Source organism: Bos javanicus, chromosome 11 (genome assembly GCF_032452875.1).
Source record: "Bos javanicus breed banteng chromosome 11, ARS-OSU_banteng_1.0, whole genome shotgun sequence".
Classification (NCBI taxonomy): Eukaryota; Metazoa; Chordata; class Mammalia; order Artiodactyla; family Bovidae; genus Bos; species Bos javanicus.
This window is the reverse complement of record NC_083878.1, coordinates 99,696,873-99,711,287: the sequence shown is the minus strand read 5'-3', so window position 1 is coordinate 99,711,287 and position 14,415 is coordinate 99,696,873. Positions and strand designations below refer to the sequence as shown.

Genomic DNA, 14,415 nt, shown 5'->3' with positions numbered 1-14,415 from the left:
CTAAACAAACCCAAGGACTTCCCTGGTGGTCCAGTGGCTAAGACTCCACATTCCCAATGCAGGGGGCCTGGGTTCGATCCTTGGTCTGGGAACTAGAGCCCACATGCTGCAACATGTAGCATGCAGCAACAAAGACCTAGCGCAGCCAAATAAACACTAAAAAGAAAACAAACCCACACTCACGTTTTGAGACTGTCCACATAGAACACTTGACTTTTGGGTCAGTCACTCTGCCAGCTCTACTGCCTTGGAGAGAGCACAGGGTGGGGGTCCTAGGGTCCCCGGCTCCCCCCGCCTCCTCCCGCCCAGCATGCTTTGACTACTTTTTATGGTGACTGTGGGAACACAGCGGAGAAGAGCTGCCTTGGCCTGGCCCCTGCTCTGCGAGTGGGGAGGCTGGAGTGCAAGCTGAGTAGGACCTAGGGACCTATGAAGTCCTCGGACACCACCCCTGCCCCAGCCCAGACTGGGCTCACCTATCACTGCGCTCAGCCTCTCCCCAGTGACTGCGTAGCTCCGGGGCACCTGTAATGTCATTTGCATGTAGTATTTCTAATATGAGAGTCCTCCTCTGGAGTTCACGGCTGTAGCTGCGGGACTTGGCGCGCACCTGGCCTGTAGCGGGTCTCCATAAATACGAGCTGAATGATGAAGATGCAAGGGAAGCATCTCTAGGGCTGTGATTTCTAACTTTTCTGAGTCACTGACTACTTTGAAAAACCCACGAAACCTTTGGACATCCCACCCGCTACCCGCCACCTCGCCAAGCACCCAGAGTGGGACATATCATTTCAAGGATTTCATGCATTCCTCCACCCTAAGGTCATTCATAAAGCTCTGCCTAAGATCTTTCTATCTGGGGCGCGGGCCAGCTCTGAGATCCCGGCGGGGGGGAGGCGGGATGGTGGGGAAGATGTTACCAAGAGGCACACTCTGGGGAGCCCAACCTCCCCCCAAGAGGCTGGCGAAGAACCGGGTGAGTGAGCGCCTCTTCTTTGACGTGCTGCAGTCCAGGAGAAGGAAAGGAAGCGAGGTCGAGGCAATCTGGCAGGATGGGGAGAGAGCGGGAAGCAAGGGAGGAGAGGACGGAGCATCGGGGAGGGAAAGGGGGCGTGATGGAGAGACGCAGCCCTTCGCCGGGAAGAGCAGGGCGAGCCGGGGGAACAAAGAGCCGGCGCGCAGCGAGCGAGGCGCGGAGGCGCCGGGAGGGAGAGGCCCGAGGCCGGCCGGCCGCCCGGGCTGTCTGATTTTCTGTCAGCCGCCGCTGATTAACGGGCCTCCTTCCAGCTCCAAGTGCGCCGAGCCGCGTTCCTGGCAACCCGGCGCGCAGCTTCCTGGCGGAGGCGGGGCCTGCGGAAAGGTTACATTTGCACAAAGTGCCTCGGCTCCGCGGCCCGGAGGGGCTGCGCGGGGCGGGGGATGGCGGGGGGCGGCAGGCAAGCCAGGCGGGCCGAGAGGAAAGGCTGCGGCGTGCGGCGCTGCCTGGGTAATGGAAAAATTCCTCTGGGGGGCCGTGCTGAAAAATATCAGGTTACACACCGGCGGCGCGAGCGGTACCTCCTGTAGCAGCCGGGCGTCCCGGCCGCGAGGGCGCGGGGATCGGCTCCCCGGTGCGCCCCAGGTGCTGCGCCCCAGCGGGTGCCCAGGCCCTTGAACTCCGGCCCGAGCGCCCCAGTCTAGTGCTCCTCAGCCTGTGCACCCGGGTCCCTGCACCCCAGCCCTATGCATCCCAACTGGAGACCCCTAGCCTGTGCGCCTGGGCGTGCGCCCTACCTACCCGGTGCGCCGAGCCCGAGCATCCGTGTTCCGCGTGCCCAGCCCCTGAGCTCTGGGGCGTCAACTCTCCTCCACAGCCTCCATCACAGCCTCAGAAGGCAGATGAAAGAACCCCACTTTCCCAAATCTTAATCAGGCCTCCCCGCTGACCGTCCCCTTCTCCCTAAGAAGGCCATTGGATGACTGGGGCCAGGCCCTGCGGAGAGGACTGACCGGATGGATCCAGCGTGTTCACAGTGACTTGGGAAGTGGGGTCGACTCTTGAGTCTGTCCTCGTCTTCCCTCGTGGCTCGCCGAGTCTGTCCAGTTCTCTGAGAACTGGGCTGTTTCCTCCAGTACCCACTTGCATAGGATAAGCAGTGTCGGTCTGCACTGCGTTCACCACTACCCTGCTCCCACACCATCTGTGGCTCCCTATTACCACCTCGACTTTCTAGTTTACACCCTTGAGTCCTATCCAGCATGGGGGTTAGGGAGTGATGTCAAAACTCCGCAGGACCTGGGGTCCCGCCGGTCTGGGAGTTGAAGAGCTTCTGACCACACACCCATCTATCTGGTGAGATACGCTCTTTCTTTCATTGAACTGGTTCTCTCGGTAGACACTGTATTAATTCGATGCCAACTAGATGTCAACCAGTTTCTGGGCCTTGCCTTGGGCCCTGGAGGCAGCACCAGAAGCAGCCTCAGCCCTCAGGGAACTCGGGTCCCAGCAGGCAGGGTGGAGGCTGCCCAGTAAGGAAGTCAAAACCTGGAGTCCAGTGGATAAGGGTTTAAATTTTGCTTTCCACTTCCTGGCCGGATGTGTCCTTGGGCAAGCTACCCTCACAACCCCCGTCTGCCCAGCTGTCAAACAGGGATAGAATAGCAGTAAGAGCCACTTCCTCAGGCTTGCCTGGGTGGATTGAAGGAGAGATACCAGTAGTTCTTGGCACCGTTCAGAATGGCACTCACTCAGTGGGACATTTTATTACTGTGAGGGCTCTGGAGGAGTCCACCAATAATAACTCAAGTGCATGGCAAGATTCTCCACTGCAGAAGTCTTAGCAAGGCTTCAGAAGGCAGGGTGATGTGGGGTGGGGCTGGCTGGTGTGTCACGGTGCGCACACATCTACAGCTCAAAGCGTGATTTCTCCAAGGCACACGCGCAACAGGGACCAGCCAAGGTCAAGGCTGCAGTTCTCCTTTAACCCGGGGATCTGGGGAAGCTGGGTCACTTGGCTCGGGGAGCTGTTACCCTGGAGTGCCTCTCCTGCCACTGAGCTGGAACAGGGTTTTCTCTGAGGCAGCAAAGCAGTGGGCAGGATCTGCTGCTGCCTCCCAGGGCGGGGAGGCCGATCTCTGTGAACCCAGCAGCACAGACCAGGGAGGGAAGACAGATCAGGTGGGATGGAGGCTTGTCAGGCTGGTCCCTGCCAGAAATCAGTCAGACCCTTACAGAAGCTTGGGGGCCCATGGGGTCCTGGGCTTCTCAGAAAATGGCCCAAGGGCAAGTGGGGCAGGGACAGGGTGGGGGTCAAGAACATCCAGGGCTCACTGCTGCCTTGGTGGCCCTCCCCAGGGCCTCACGAATTGGTCTGGGAACCATATTCAATATCTTGTAATAAGCTATAATCGGAGAAGGCAATGGCAACCCACTCCAGTACCCTTGCCTGGAAAATCCCATGGATGGAGGAGCCTGGTGGGCTGCAGTCCATGGGGTCGCTAAGAGTCGGACATGACTGAGCGACTTCACTGTCACCTTTCACTTTCATGCATTGGAGAAGGAAATGGCAATCCATTCCAGTGCTCTTGCCTGGAGAATCCCAGGGACAGGAGAGCCTGGTGGGCTGCTGTCTATGGGGTTGCACAGAGTCGGACACGACTGAAGCGACTTAGTAGCAGCAGCAAGCCATAATGGAAAAGAATATGAAAAAGAATAAATATATGCATGCTAAGTCACTTCAGTGGTGTCTAACTCTGCAACCCTATGGACTGTAGCCCACCAAGCTCTTCTGCCCATGGGATTCTCCAGGCAAAAATACTGGAGTGGATTGCTATGCCCACCTCCAGGAGATCTTCCTGATCCAGAGATCAAACCCATGTCTCTTATATTTCCTGCATTGGCAGGTGGGTTCTTTACACTAATGCTACCTGGGAAGTTATGTATATGTATAAAACTGAATCAGAAACTAACACAACATGGTAAATTAACTAGTTGTTATTCAGTCACTAAGTTGTGTCCTACTTTTGCGACACCTTGGACTGCAGCACACCAGGCTCCTCTGTCCTCCTCTATGTCCCAGAGTTTGCTCAAATTCATGTCCATTGAGTCAGTGATGCTATCTAACCATTCTCTGCCGCCTCCTTCTTCTTTTGCTTTCAATCTTTCCCAGCATCAGGGTCTTTTCCAGTGATTCGGCTCTTAGCATCAGGTGGCCAAAGTATTGGATTCTGTTCCAGCAAGTCCTTCTAATGAATATTCAGGGTTGATTTCCTTTATAACTGATTGGTTTGATTAACTATACTTCACTTTATAAAAAGAAAAGAAAGAATGATTCAAAAGGGTCGTTTGGTGTCAGAAATTCCAAAAAAAGAAAAAGAACTGGTCTGCAATCAAATGGAATCCCAGCTCTGTCTCTGAGCTGGTGACTTGCTCCAGGCCAGTGTGGTCGCCTTGACCCCTGCAGCTCTCAGCCACCAGCAAAGTGATAGCACTGAGTAGACACTTAACATGTGCTATGAGCTTGTGGATCTGGTGTCCTAACAGGGAAGTAAGGATCTGTTAAGGTTGTTTTTTCACAGATGAGGAAACTAAGGGTCAGAGGGTTTAAGTTGTCATACAGTCAGTCCTTGATGAGGCTGGAACCCAAAGCCAGCCTTGCCAGACACTAAGGTCTGAACTCCTAACTAAGTGCCAGGGGCCACCTCCCAGGTGGACCCAACGAGCCCCCAGCAAGGGGTGAGAATCCACTCTAGCTGACAGGCTGCCTCCGGTAAGGTACCCATTTTATAGATGAACTAGCAGATGCTTTGGCGACTTGCTCAAAACCCCGTTGCTAAGGAGTGTGATCCATAAAAGAAGGCAATCCTAGCGTACCGGAACCAGAACCGGAGGGCATCTTGGATTCTTCCAGTCCACAGGGAAGAAACGGTGGCAGGGGAACAGTGGTCCAAAGAGGGCTGGGGCCCAGCCACCTGCTGAAGCTCTTTCTCAGTCATCACGGGCTGCATACCCGCCCCAGTGAAGTGATGACCCCCCAACATGTGAGTTCCATGGAACTTTTGAGAGGAGATGGAAGGCGACTGGGGAGAACAGCAATTACATAAAGTGTTAGTGTTAGTCACTCAGTCGTGCCCGACTCTTTGCCACCCCGAAGACTGCAGCCCACCAGACTTCTCTGTCTATGGGATTTTCCAGGCAAGGATACTGGAGTGGGTTGCCATTTTCTTCTCCAGGGGGTCTTCCCGACCCAGGGATTGAACCCAGGTCTCCTGCACTGCAGGCAGATTCTTTACCAACTGAGCTAAAATTACATAAAAGGACCCAGGTTTTCACCCAGAGGCTTATCAGAGAACTGCCTTGCTGTGCTGTGCTTAGTGTCCGACTCTTTGCGACCCCATGGACTGTGGCCTCTGCCAAAATTTCCAGCTGGAATTTCCTAAGGTGGGGGAGGGGCGAGAGGGGAGGAGGGTGGAAGGGTGGGGGAAGGGTAGAATGAAGCCTAAGTCAGCCCAGGTCGCAGTCTTCTGGGTCCTCACAGGATGAAGCCCCAGTGTCTCAGTTTTGCACCTGAACGGTATGGGTGCCACTCCCCTCTCCAGGTCTCCTAGTCCAAGAAGCTGGGAGACTAATCGGCTGTGACCCTGACGTTGAAGCAAGTCTAACGTTCTGCGCTCACGAATTTGACCAGACTTATTAGGCTTCTAGTTGATGCAGGCAGCCCCGTGCCAGGGAGTGGGGTACAGTCTCGAGTAAGAGAGAAACGTGCCCGCCCTCATGGCTTTCCCATCCCAAGGTCTAGTTCTCAGTCTAAGAGGCAAATGCGAGGAATCTATGAGAGCCTTATTCACACAAGAGCGGTTCTCCCAGACCCTTGATGTTTCTGGAAGAAGGGAGGAAGAAAGAGGGGTGTGCAGAGAGGTGGGGGGTCACACAAAGTCACACACTAATTTTTATGTACACTTCCAGCAAATGTAACCTCCTGGGATCTATCGCACGGGTCAATCACTGAAGAACTACGGACGGAGGTTCATAACATTGTACAGGAGGCGGTGACCAAAACCATCCCAAAGAAAAAGAAATGCAAGAAGGCATTTGTGGTTGTCTGAGGAGGCCTTATAAATAGCAGAGGAAAGAAGAGAAACAGAAGGTAAGGGAGAAAGGGAAAGGTATACCCAACTGAATGCAGAGTTTCAGAGAATAGCAAGGAGATATAAGAAAGCTTTCTTAAGTGAACAACGCAAAGAAATAGAGGAAAACAATAGAATGGGAAAGACTAGAGATCTCTTCAAGAAAATTGGAGATACCAAGGGAACATTTCATGTAAATATGGGCACAATAAAGGGCAGAAATAGCAAGGCCCTAACAGAAGCAGAAGAAATTAAGAAGAGGTAGAAAGAATACACCGAAGAACTATACACTGATCAATATGAATGCCTTAAAATATCAGTGCTAATAGGGAAGAAACACTAGTCTCTTTCAGTGGGCTATTCACCCAAGTATCCCGAATGCTCTGTGAACATTCATTCACTAAGTGAAAGTCGCTCAGCCATGTCCAACTCTTTGCTACTCCATGGACTGTAGTCCATGGAATTCTCCAGGCCAAAATACTGGAGTGGGTAGCCTTTCCCTTCTCCAAGGGATCTTCCCAACCCAGAGATTCAACCTAGGTCTCCCGCATTGCAGGTGGATTCTTTACCAGCTGACCCACAAGGGAATCCCAAGAATACTGGAGTGGTAGCCTATCCCTTCTCCAGCAGAGCTGCCAGACCCAGGAATTGAACTGGGGTCTCCTGCATTGCAGGCGGAGTCTTTATCAACTGAGCTATCAGGCAGGCCCATCTTGACTTTATACTTCTCATCTGAGAAGTGAGTGGATCCCTGAGTATGCTATGCTATGCTAAGTCGCTTCAGTCGTGTCCGACTCTGTGTGACCCCATAGACGGCAGCCCACCAGGCTCCCCCGTCCCTGGGATTCTCCAGGCAAGAACACTTGAGTGGGTTGCCATTTCCTTCTCCAGTGCATGAAGGTGAAAAGTGAAAGTGAAGTCGCTCTGTCATGCTGGACTCTTAGCGACCCCATGGACTGCAGCCTACCGGGCTCCTCTGTCCATGGGATTTTCCAGGCAAGAGTACTGGAGTGGGGTGCCATTGCCTTCTCTGTGTCCCTTCAAACTCCGAGTTCAGTAATCCTCTGAAGAATTAGTCTGAAGTTTAGAACTTCTCCACTTCTGCCTTCTAATAGGGGAAATTTCCTCCTGGAGGAGGTGCTGCTGGGCTAAACTCTGTGTTGGCATGGGGGTGGGGGGAAGGTGATCCACCGTATATTGAGCAAGGGCCAACTGTGGGCCAGGCAGAGGCTGGGCCATTGGTCAGCATTTCTCAGGACGTGGTGGGGGGTTGGGGGTAATGGGATTGGGTGGTTGGCATGGAGACCTGAGATCCTCTTCACATCTTAGAACCACAGGCAGGAGCAGTGATAAAGGATTAGTCTGAAGTTTAGAGCTTCTCCACTTCGTTCATTAAGAAGCCCCAATCACATAGTTATTGACTGAAAATATATTTATTGCATACATTCAACTGGTTACTGCTTTCCTGATTGTGACTTACCCCTGCTTCCATCATGTTCAAACTACATGACGGGAGGGTATTAGAAAATTGGATTCGTCCAGGGACGGAACTGCTGGGACCACAGTCTGACCTTCAGTTCAGGATTAGGTTGGTGTGGCAATAAAAAAGAAAGAACAGGACCGGCCCGTAATGAGGGACCCTATGGAGCTGTTTGAAAGGCAGAGAAAGAGAGAGGGGGCTTCCCTGGTGGTACAGCGGTTGAGACTCCACCTGCCAATGCACGGGACCTGGGCTCCATCCCTGGTCAGGGAGGATTCCACGAGCCTCGGGCCAGCTAAGCCCGTGGGCCACAACTACTGAAGCCCCTGCGCCTAGAGCCTGTGCTCCGCCACGAGAGAAGCCACTGAAACAAGAAGTCCAAACACGGCAGCCGCAACTAGAGAAAGCCCTGGCACAGCCAAAATGAAATAAACAAATAAGCTCTTTAAAAAGAAAAACAGAGAAGGAGAGTCAGGCCCCAAATGTGGGATTTTGAAGAGCATATACGTGCCGGGGAGTCCTAAGACCGGGTAAGACATCACGCCACCGCTACATTACTTCTTTCTTTTTTTGGCCGTGCCACGTGGCTTGCAGGATCTCAGTTCCCTGACCAGGCATTGAACCCAGGCCACAGCAGCGAAAGCACCAAATCCTAACCACTGGACCACCAGGGAACTCTCCACTCCTATGGTATTTCTTGCAGCGTTTATTTCTCAAAGTAGAATGGGACATGTGGTATCTCCGCTTGTATTCGGGCTGCACCTATGGCAGAAATCCAGCTCAGGATTTCTGTGCTCAGGAATACTGGAAACTTATGAACTCAGTGCATGCATGCATGCTAAGTCACTTCAGTCGTGTCCAGCTCTTTGCAACCCCATGGACTACAGCCTTCCAGGCTCCTCTGTCCATGGGATTCTTCAGGCAGGAATACTGCAGTGGGTAGCCATGCCCTCCTCCAGGGGATCTTCCCCGCCAGGGGATGGAACCCTCATCTCTTTTATCTCCTGTGTTGGCAGGCGGGTTCTTTACTGCTAGAGCCCCCTGGGAAGCCCTGTGAGCTCAAGTGTGAAAGCAAATAGTGACAAGGGCAGGAATGGAGCACACCTCAGCGAGGTCGTCCAGGTCTCCAGCCGTTCCTGCCTGCTTCTAAGGAATAGCCCTGTCTCATTCCTCTCCACTGTCTATGTGGTTTCCTTGGGGAGGTGGAAAGGGGTGACTTTGTAAAATACTTTTATTGGTGTATAGTTGATTTAAAATGTTTTCTTAGCTTCAGGTGTACAGCAATACGAGTCTGTTATACATACACATATATCCACTGGTTTTTAGATTCTTTTTCCACGTAGGCCATTTCAGAGTACTGAGTAGAGTTCCCATGTCAACCGCAGCCACCAGTTTATAGGGGTGATTTTTAAAATACTAATTTTTTTCCTTTAATGGTCACTAATGTATTTATTTTTTCATCTTCTTGAGTACACTTTAATCATCTCTATTTTTCTACAAATTCTCTATTTCATGTTTTCATACAGAGTGGCATAAAGTTGCTCCTAGCATATGATTCTTAAATCCTCTGTATATGTACTTTCGTCTTCCTTTCATTCTTAGTATTAGATATTTGTGCCTTTTTTCTTCTTTCCTTGATTAATTTTGCTCGATGTTTGTATTATTGCCTTTTCAAAGAAACAACTTTTAGCTCTGTTGATCATTTTTGTGATTGCTTCCTTTTCATTTGTGCTTTTTATTGTTTACGGCCTTCAACTGTTTTTTTTTTTAAGCTTCTTTAGTTGAAAGCTTTACTCCTTTGTGTTTAAATCATTCTTGTTTTAGAGTAAATGCACTTAAGAGTATATATTTCTCTACAAGTGTCATTGTGGCTCCATTCTACAAGTCTTTTTTTGTATTTTTTTCTTTATCCTCAGTACCAGATATTTCATAATTCCCATTGCAATTTCTGTTGATGTCTTTGGGCGTGGGTACTCAGTAAACAACTTCCCTTTCCTCTCTCAAATGCCTAGTTTCTGAACTCAGAGACAAGGTGAAGAGTGAGGGGAGGGTTTTGTGTTTGTTTTTTTAACTGATTAAGAGAAGGTTGGAAGATGAGGATGACGGTAGATGTGACAGTCAAATGGGTTTTCTAATACTGGTGACTGCAGCCATGAAATTAAAAGATGCTTGCTCTTTGGAAGGAAAGCTATGACAAACTTCAACACCATATTAAAAACAGAGACATAACTTTGCTGACAAAGGTCCATGTAGTCAAAGCTATGATTTTTCTAGCAGTCATGTATGGATGTGAGAGTTGGACCATAAAGAAGTCTGAGCGCCGAAGAATTGACACTTTCGAACTGTGGTGCTGGAGAAGACTCCTGAGAGTCCCTTGGACAGGAAGTAGATCAAACCAGTCAATCCTAAAGGAAATCAACCCCAAATGTTCATTGGAAGGATTGATGCTGCAGCTGAAGCTCCAATACTTTGGCCACCTGATGCGAAAAGCCAACTCGCTGGAAGACTCTGATGCTGGGAAAGATTGAAGGCAAAAGGAGAAGAGGGAGGCAGAGGATGAGATGGTCACACAGCATCACTAACTCAGTGGACGAGTCTGAGCAAACTCCAGGAGGTAGTGAAGGACAGGGAAGCTTGGTACGCTGCAGTCCATGGGGCTGCAAACAGTCGGACGTGACTTAGTGCCTGTACAACAACGAATCTTGAAAATGGGGATTTGGCAGCCTAAAGCCTAGTCTCTGTGACGCTGTGGGCGGTGGATGGGGGACAGAGCTGCCTATAAGAAGCTCACTCCCAAGAAGAGGAAGGAAGTTGGTAAATCAAGAAAGTCCATTTTATTTTCCCCACATTGACCAGCTGAGTTACTCTTCCTCCATGGGGCAGAGAGAGACTGGGAGCGCTACACCAATGTGGCACCCTCCACAAGAAGGAAACGTAAGGATTGGAAAGAAATATTCCTCAAGTGTGCTATTTAGTTTTCAAAGTTACAGCTATAGTTGGTCTGCCTTTGCTAATGTTGCTGACTTTTCATTTTGCTGCACTGTAGGTAGCAGTATAGGTACCTGCATTGTGATCTGCTTCACATCCACTTCAAAATTTGCTCGGGCTTTCGTTTATGATCCAATGCAAGGACAATTTTTTGAAATAAATGTTCCTGTATTCATGACAACTATGAACCTAATCCTTTTGCGATTCCTCAAATCAAACTAAGTCTTCCAGTCTTTGCTTTACTTATTTCAAGGTTAGTAGTTACATACAAAAAGCTTATTACAGGCGAGTCCTTTTGGTGATTTGTGACTTTAATCATCCTCTAGTCTACTTCTAGTTAAGTCACTCAGTCATGTCCGAATCTGTGACCCGATGGACTGCAGCACACCAGGCTTCCCTGTCCATCACCAGCTCTTGGAGCTTGCTCAAACTCAAGTCCAACAAGTCAATGATGCCATCCAACCATCTCATTCTCTGTCATCCCCTTCTCCTCCCGCCTTCAATCTCTCCCAGCATCAGGATCTTTTCCAAACAGTCAGTTCTTGGCCTCAGGTGGCCAAAGTATTGGAGTTTCAGCTTCAGCATCAGTCCTTCCAATGAATATTCAGGACTGATTTCTTTTAGGATTGACTGGTTTGATCTCCTTGCTGTCCAAGGGACAAGAGTCTTCTCAAACACCACAGCTCAAAACCATAACATCTTCAGTGTTCAGCTTCCTTTTTAGTCCAACTCTCACATCTATGCATGACTACTGGAAAAACCATAGCTTTGATTAGCCAGACCTTTGTGGGCAAAGTAATGTTTCTGTTTTTTAATACCCCACATCCGAGGTCAGGGGCAGAAGCCAGGAGGACCCCATGCCCCAAGGGCAGCAGCCAAGAGGAGCAACCCCACACCGGAGACCAGGGGCGGCGGCCAGGAAGACCAACCCCATGTCCAAGGAGCGGTGGCTGTGAGGGCGCAGGAAGGCCTAGAGGAGCTATCCCACATTGAAGGTCAGGAAGGGCGGCAGTGAGGAGATACCCCTTGTCCAAGGTAAGGAGCAATGGTTGCACTTTGCTGGAGCAGCCGTGAAGAGATACCCCACACCCAAGGTAAGAGAAACCCAAGTAAGATGGTAGGTGTTGCAAGAGGGCATCAGAGGGCAGACACACTGAAACCATACTCACAGAAAACTAGTCAATCTAATCACACTAGGACCACAGCCTTGTCTAACTCAGTGAAACTAAGCCATGCCCGTGGGGCAACCCAAGACGGGCGGGTCATGGTGGAGAGATCTGACAGAATGTGGTCCACTGGAGAAGGGAATGGCAAACCACTTCAGTATTCTTGCCTTGAGAACACCATGAACGGTATGAAAAGGCAAAATGATAGAATACTGAAAGAGGAACTCCCCAGGTCAGTAGGTGCCCAACATGCTACTGGAGATCAGTGGAGAAATAACTCCAGAAAGAATGAAGGGATGGAGCCAAAGCAAAAACAATACCCAGCTGTGGATGTGACTGGTGATAGAAGCAAGGTTCAATGCTGTAAAGAGCAATGTTGCATAGGAAACTGGAATGTCAGGTCCATGAATCAAGGCAAATTGGAAGTGGTCAAACAGGAGGTGGCAAGAGTGAATGTCGACATTCTAGGAATCAGCGAACTAAAGTGGACTGGAATGGGTGAATTTAACTCAGATGACCATTATATCTACTACTGCAGGCAGGAATCCCTCAGAAGAAATGGAGTGGCCATCATGGTCAACAAAAGAGTCCGAAATGCAGTACTTGGATGCAATCTCAAAAACGACAGAATGATCTCTATTCATTTCCAAGGCAAACCATTCATTATCACAGTAATCCAAGTCTATGCCCCAACCAGTAATGCTGAAGAAGCTGAAGTTGAACGGTTCTATGAAGACCTACAAGACTTCTAGAACTAACATCCAAAAAAGATGTCCTTTTCATCATAGGGGACTGGAATGCAAAAGTAGGAAGTCAAGAAACACCTGGAGTAACAGGCAAATTTGGCCTTGGAATACAGAATGAAGCAGGGCAAAGACTAATAGAGTTTTGCCAAGAAAATGCACTGGTCATAGCAAACACCCTCTTCCAACAACACAAGAGAAGACTACACATGGACATCACCAGATGGTCAACACCGAAATCAGATTGATTATATTCTTTGCAGCCAAAGATGGAGAAGCTCTATACAGTCAACAAAAACAAGATCAGGAGCTGACTGTGGCTCAGATCATGAACTCCTTATTGCCAAATTCAGACTTAAATTGAAGAAAGTAGGGAAAACCACTAGACCATTCAGGTATGACCTAAATCAAATCCCTTATGATTATACAGTGGAAGTGAGAAATAGATTTAAGGGCCTAGATCTGATAGATAGAGTGCCTGATGAACTATGGAATGAGGTTCGTGACATTGTACAGGAGACAGGGATCAAGACCATCCCCATGGAAAAGAAATGCAAAAAAGCAAAATGGCTGTCTGGGGAGGCCTTACAAATAGCTGTGAAAAGAAGAGAAGCAAAAAGCAAAGGAGAAAAGGAAAGATATAAGCATCTGAATGCAGAGTTCCAAAGAATAGCAAGAAGAGATAAGAAAGACTTCTTCAGCGATCAGTGCAAAGAAATAGAAGAAAACAATAGAATGGGAAAGACTAGAGATCTCTTCAAGAAAATCAGAGATACCAAGGGAACATTTCATGCAAAGTTGGGCTCAATAAAGGACAGAAATGGTATGGACCTACCAGAAGCAGAAGATATCAAGAAGAGGTGGCAAGAATATACAGAAGAACTGTACAAAAAAGATCTTCACGACCCAGATAATCACGATGGTGTGGTCACTGACCTAGAGCCAAACATCCTGGAATGTGAAGTCAAGTGGGCCTTAGAAAGCATCACTACAAACAAAGCTAGTGAAGGTGATGGAATTCCAGTTGAGCTATTCCAAATCCTGAAAGATGATGCTGTGAAAGTGCTGCACTCAATATGCCAGCACGTTTGGAAAACTCAGCAGTGGCCACAGGACTGGAAAAGGTCAGTTTTCATTCCAATCCCAAAGAAAGGCAATGCCAAAGAATACTCAAACTACCGCACAATTGCACTCATCTCACATGCTAGTAAAGTAATACTAAAAATTCTCCAAGCCAGGCTTCAGCAATATGTGAACCATGAACTTCCTGATGTTCAAGCTGGTTTTAGAAAAGGCAGAGGAACTAGAGATCAAATTGCCAACATCCGCTGGATCATCAAAAAAGCAAGAGAGTTCCAGAAAACATCTATTTCTGCTTTATTGACTATGCCAAAGCCTTTGACTATGTGGATCACAATAAACTGTGGAAAATTATTCAAGAGATGGGAATACCAGACCACCTGATCTGCCTCTTGAGAAATTTGTATGCAGGTCAGGAAGCAACAGTTAGAACTGCACATGGAACAACAGACTGGGTCCAAATAGGAAAAGGAGTACATCAAGGCTGTATAATGTCACCCTGCTTATTTAACTTATATACAGAGTACATCATGAGAAATGCTGGACTGGAAGAAACACAAGCTGGAATCAAGATTGCCGGGAGAAACATCAATAACCTCAGCTATGCAGATGACACCACCCTTATGGCTGAAAGTGAAGAGGAACTAAAAAGCCTCTTGACAAAAGAAGTGGAGAGTGAAAAAGTTGGCTTAAAGCTCAACATTCAGAAAACGAAGATTATGGCAACCGGTCCCATCACTTCATGGGAAATAGATGAGGAAACAGTGGAAACAGTGTCAGACTTTATTTTTTGGGGCTCGAAAATCACTGCAGATGGTGACTGCAGCCATGAAATTAAAAGATGCTTACTCCT

The 14,415-nt window shown here is 49.0% G+C and overlaps 1 long non-coding RNA gene across 1 annotated transcript in view; it reads left to right on the top strand.

The window, feature by feature from the left end:
- The first annotated feature begins 346 nt into the window (after positions 1-346).
- Positions 347-14,415, top strand: part of LOC133257626 (uncharacterized) — a 36,903-nt gene continuing 22,834 nt past the window's right edge. Inside the window, exons 1-2 of the long non-coding RNA XR_009739628.1 lie at positions 347-976; positions 5,945-6,125. This is a non-coding gene — a long non-coding RNA (uncharacterized LOC133257626). The remainder of the gene's footprint in view (positions 977-5,944; positions 6,126-14,415) is intronic.